Source organism: Berghia stephanieae, chromosome 3 (assembly GCF_034508935.2).
Source record: "Berghia stephanieae isolate SIO BIC M18660-M18661 chromosome 3, UCSD_Bste_1.3, whole genome shotgun sequence".
NCBI lineage: Eukaryota > Metazoa > Mollusca > Gastropoda > Nudibranchia > Aeolidiidae > Berghia > Berghia stephanieae.
In genome coordinates this window covers 89,450,852-89,456,234 of record NC_088362.1, presented here as the reverse complement: position 1 = coordinate 89,456,234, position 5,383 = coordinate 89,450,852, and the positions used below count along the sequence as shown (strand labels likewise).

General features: G+C 35.2%; 1 protein-coding gene across 3 annotated transcripts in view; it reads left to right on the top strand.

The window, feature by feature from the left end:
* Positions 1 to 310: 310 nt before the first annotated feature.
* Positions 311 to 5,383, top strand: part of LOC144968778 (solute carrier family 22 member 1-like) — a 51,241-nt gene continuing 46,168 nt past the window's right edge. For 2 of the 3 annotated variants that reach the window (XM_078907443.1, XM_078907450.1), the window contains exon 1: positions 4,763 to 4,952. The gene's annotated coding sequence lies outside the window, so the exon portion shown is untranslated. Of the gene's footprint in view, positions 332 to 4,762; positions 4,953 to 5,383 lie in introns of those variants that run through there. The other variant, XM_078907444.1, reaches the window with a different exon arrangement.

Sequence of the window (5,383 nt, the reverse complement as noted above, 5' to 3'; positions counted from 1 at the left end):
TAGATTACTCTCGGTTACTTGAAGCTTTCAGGTACGAGTTATTTCCCTTTGTAAAGTGCTTTTTGCGAGAGGAGAGTAGGATTGACGTGGGCGGAGTGTTTCTGGCGGCCGCCAATCTAACTCTAGAGTCTGTCTGGCGTCAAAGTCATTCTCGTGCTACACCGGGCTTGAAAAATCTCGTAGCGATGTGGCTGGCAAAGGTGACCAATGAAGCTCCGGCGTCTTGATGTGGGAAATCAAAATAGTGAAGTGCTCCACAAAGTTCCGAAAGTAAGATATACATACGAGGAGTGGAATGGTTTGGCCGACAAGGCGTAAGTCCTTGAGAGAAGTGAGTAATGAAGATTAAATCAATCAGCTTTTATAGGGAATGGGATTAGCGGAAGAGTAGCGTCCCTTGATTGGACGTCACCGGCGGAAAAGTTATTAGAGACAGAACGTCATGTTGGTTGTGCGCATGCGTCTCTCGTCCTCGCTTCCGGTGAAAGCGGCATGAGACACTTCACCGAAAGCGAGGACGAGAGAGATGCATGCGCAAAACCATTTTGACATTCTCTCTGTAAGGTGACGCCCAACCAAGGGACGCTGCTCTTCCGCTAATCTCATTCCCTATAATAAGTGGCTACGTGAGAAGGTAGAATGAAAAGTATAGATAGTATGCAGTTGACGTCACTCAAGCCTTTGTTATTGTATTTTGCCATCCGCGTTTGTGAGTGATTCTCACTGAACTGTATTAACCAGACTATAAACGTTCATGGATACACACAGTTTTGTGTGTTGGTCCGTTATACTTCCGGATGGCAATGTTATGAGCTTCTTAGCCAAGCGCATACTATCAATTCACTAATTTGAAATGAATTCAAAGAGAAGGCTATTAAAGGAATGCGAATCTAATATTAGAAAGTAAAGTTTTTCTAAGCCTAACGAAATATAACTGGAGTGAGATGAACTCCGTTCTTATGCTTATATTACTAAAATAAAACTTGAATAAAATAAATGTGAATCATTGTTATGTGACAGGTTCCACTCTCGTAAAGCTGCGAAAAGAAGTCTACTTGTATCTATCGATAAGCCATTAAAGACGACTGCATGGAATTGGAATTTCACTGTCAACCTGCGTAGATAATTATCGAAATATGACATAGAGATCACCAGTGTGGAACGACACTCACTGCGGGGAAAAGATCATAGACAATTTTATGTGGATATTGTCATGGTCTAATGACGCTCAAGAGCTAATTCGACTACATTCTTAAAATACAGATGTGATAAATAAGGCCCCCAGAATTTATTATAGTCAAATTTGTAATATGTGGCGCGTGTTTTTCTTCTTTTTTTTCTTTCTCAGCTGTCCATCAATGCACAGCTGCTAAAATTTGTATGAACATCTGAATCAATTTGTCTTAATCCAAAAGTATTTTTTCGTGAATTTAAAAACAACAGAAAAGGATTTCGATAATTACAGCTATATTAAAATCGATAACAGGTAAGGATTAGAACTCATAGAAGATTTACATTATCAAAATTATGGAATTCCGCTTATGGAATTCGTTAAAATGGAATGTCCGGTTAATTGAAACTTAAATGATATAGATGCAGTATTTGAATATGAAGGAACGAATGACAATTTTTAACTATCAGACATCTACATTTTATAATTTTCAATACACGGTTTGTTCTAGAGATTTTAAAATTCTTTTATATGATGACAAATTGAATAAATAAACGCCCGACAAAAGATCAAAGGTGAAAATACAAATTGAAAGAATACTGGGGATGTAGGAGCTTTCGGAATGTCTCCCCTAGATATTTCATATCAGTGTTTCGTAATACGCTTCAACAGTCGTAACGTCACTTCCCTCGTAATGACGCATGTTAACTGGCTCTAAACTATCGGAACAATGGCGGACGCCCTTATGAAATATTTCTCCGACGAGCATAAAAGTGTATCCAGAGGAAAAAAACAAACATTATAAATCTGATCATGTTTTGACTTTTACACATTCTGATCACAAGACATGAAAAGTTCTAGCCAGCATGAGGAATAAAAAGTATCGAATTTCTTTGTTTAGAACCACGATGACCGCCGTTGCTGGGCGACGTGACACCAGACTATTGAATCCAATTGAGACATGATGTAGATAATATGCCATAAATAATAAATTCTAAATGTAATGCAAACTACATGCATAAGTTGTAATTTTTGTTATTATTCGGAAACAGAATGACGTGAGCTCATAATCACTAGCCGGAATTACTGTTTAGGAAGAGATTTTTTGGAAAAAAACGATGAATTCATCTCTTACTTTGTGGTGCGTAACTTGTTTACATATTTAACAGTGTAAAATCTCTAATTTTATGACAGCGGTTTTAGAGTTTTTTTTATAGGTCTTAAAAAAGAAAACGTCAGTTAAGACAAATTGATTCGGAGGTTGACACAAATTTTTACAAGTTTTGATAGAGGGACAGCCGAAATAAAACCCAGAAAAACACGCGCCATTAGTAAAAAAATCTTTATAGTTACTTTTTAAAAAGAACAATAAATGACGAGTTGATGTGAATATAGAAAGATTAGATTTAATTAAGCGAATGTTTTTATAAATAAATAGTGATCACAGTTACACACTATGATAAGATGACAATATAACGTAACTTCTGTGATCTTGAGGATAATGCTGTACGGACTTGTGATGTCCTACTTCCAGACAGAAAGAACATTCGGCAAGATCTGGATCCAACAATCTCGACAGTGTGTCGCTGGCAGAGGCGACAAATGAAGCTCTGGCGTCTTGATAGTGGAATCAAACAAGGGAGTTGTCCACCAAGTCCCGATAGTAAGATATTAATCTTTAAAATATAAGTGATATGAGGAGTGGAGTGGTCTGGTCGTCAAGGCTTACCTAAGTAATTGAGAGACAGATTAAATCAAGCAGCTGTTATAAAAGTGGCTACGTGACAAAAGGGAGTGAGAAAAGTATTCACTAATTTGAAATGAATTAAAAAAGAAGGCTATTAAAGGAATCATAATCTAATATTAAAATGTAAAGTTTTTCTAAGCATACCGAAATATAACTGGAGTGAGATGAAATCCGTTTTTTAATGTTTATATTACTAAAATAAAACTTTAATAAAATAAATGTGAATAATCGTTATGTGACTGGTATCATCCAAATATGTATGGAGTTGGGTGCACGTAAACATACATCCGACAAAGGAATGGACGTCTGATAATTCGGGTAGAAGAAGGCCCATGGGTTCTGGACAGACAATCGTTGTTATTCTTGCAGGTGATGAAGATACTGGAGGAAGCCATGCCATTTATTCTTCTCTGCATCATGTGGAAGGTAGAGACTACCATTCTGGAGTCAATGCAGAGGTGTTTGAAGACTGGCTAAAGGACCGTTTGCTGCCTTCCCAAGAAGCACCCAGCTGTATTGTATTAGACAAAGCTACCATTCGGTGTCCCATGATCACTTTAAAGCTCTAACTCCGGCAACTATAAAAGCTGATATGATTTCATGGCTTCAATCAGGCAGCACAAAATATTCTGACCATTTATCAAAGAACAAACCATACTCCTAAGTGAAAAGAAACAAACCAGAAACAGTTTTCAAAGCAGACTGCCTTATCATGGAGTTTTGACAAGAGGTTGCGAGACTTCCCTCATATCATTGTAATAATTAAGGATTGCCATTCGTCCCTTCATATTCAAAAACTGTATGTATGCCGTTTAAGTTTCATGCAATTAACCGAACATTCCATTTTAACGAATTCCTTCAAAATGAATAAATAGAAAATTCATAAATTTGATATTGTAAATCATCTATGAGTTTCAATCCTTCCCGGTTATCAATTTTTAGAGCTGTAAAATGCGAAAACTTTCCTAGTGCTTTAAAATTCATGAAAAAAAACTTTTTAATTAATACAAACTGATTCAGAGGTTAATACAAACTTTTACAGCTTGCATTGAGGGACAGCTGAGAAAAAGAAGAAAATCACTCGCCACTTATTAAAAACCTGTCTATTTTGTAGTTGTCTTCGACAACTAATAATCCAAAAAGCTATGAAATGTGTTCCATTTGTTATCCTTGATCAATTAATTGCACTTCCATTACAAATATACAATGAACCCAACGAATGTGTTCTCTCTCTCACTCTATATCTCACTCACACACACACACACACACACAAACACACACTCTCTCTCTCTATCTATCTATCTATCTATCTATCTATCTATCTATCTACCTATCTATCTATCTATCTATCTCTATCGCTCTTTCTCTCTCTCACTCTTTCTCACTCTATCTCTCTCACTCTCTCCCTCTATCTCTTTATCTCTTTATCTCTCTCTATCTCCATCTATCACTCTATATATTATATATATATATATATATATATATATATATATATATATATATATATATATCTTTCCCATTACATTATTTTACCTCAACATCTGTGACCCACCTCTTCAATTCGATATTATCTAGAGCTGAACTAAATGACGAAAACATAATTTTATATTTGAATGATCCTTTTCACCTCCTTTATTATAAAAAAAAACAAAACAACAACAACAATAGATAGTGGCACCTGTCTTGTATTTAGGGTTATATATTCAATTTCCACTGGTTTAACAGTCCCAATATTACTGTTTTGATGCGATGGTTCACATATTAAATGTCCAGTGCCTGTAACGATTTCACCCATATAATTCTGTTCTGAGTTGTGGCACATCTAGATCATTATGAAGCCTTAGTCCTATGTATACCAACCTGTGATTTGTTTAAACCTAAAAAATAACTTTACGGATCACGATTATTATAAACATAACGCGAACATAGAAAAAAAATGATACACGTCACGCATGGCGTGTTGTGCATGCATGACGCATAACATACATGAAAAGCGGTTTTAACTGTGCATGTTAATTATTCACGAATGTTAAGGTAAGAGTTATTATTTTCCCAATTTCGTTATACTTCTGGTGTATTTTGAAGTCAAATATACAAACCAACCTTCCAAAAATATTCATTTCATCATGTTTTGTCATACTTGACTTAAGTTTGTAATTAACCGACGATAATCTTTTCATGTTTTCGTCATTTTTTAATTTGTGAAATGCCTGAATAAAATTAAATATCCATGGTTCATTTCAACGTGTATTTAACATCAGATGTTTGGTATTTAGTCATTGAATAAATTAAATAAATCAGATTTTCAAAAAGTGCTGACGGGCTCGCCAAATTCAATTCTCTTCATAATACATTATTTACTTCCTAATAGATAAGTAAAGTATACACGCCAAAAAGTTTATTTATACTTTAAACGCCGCCTGTTACTGACAATTTTTTTTTTTTTGCACGATCATCACTACATT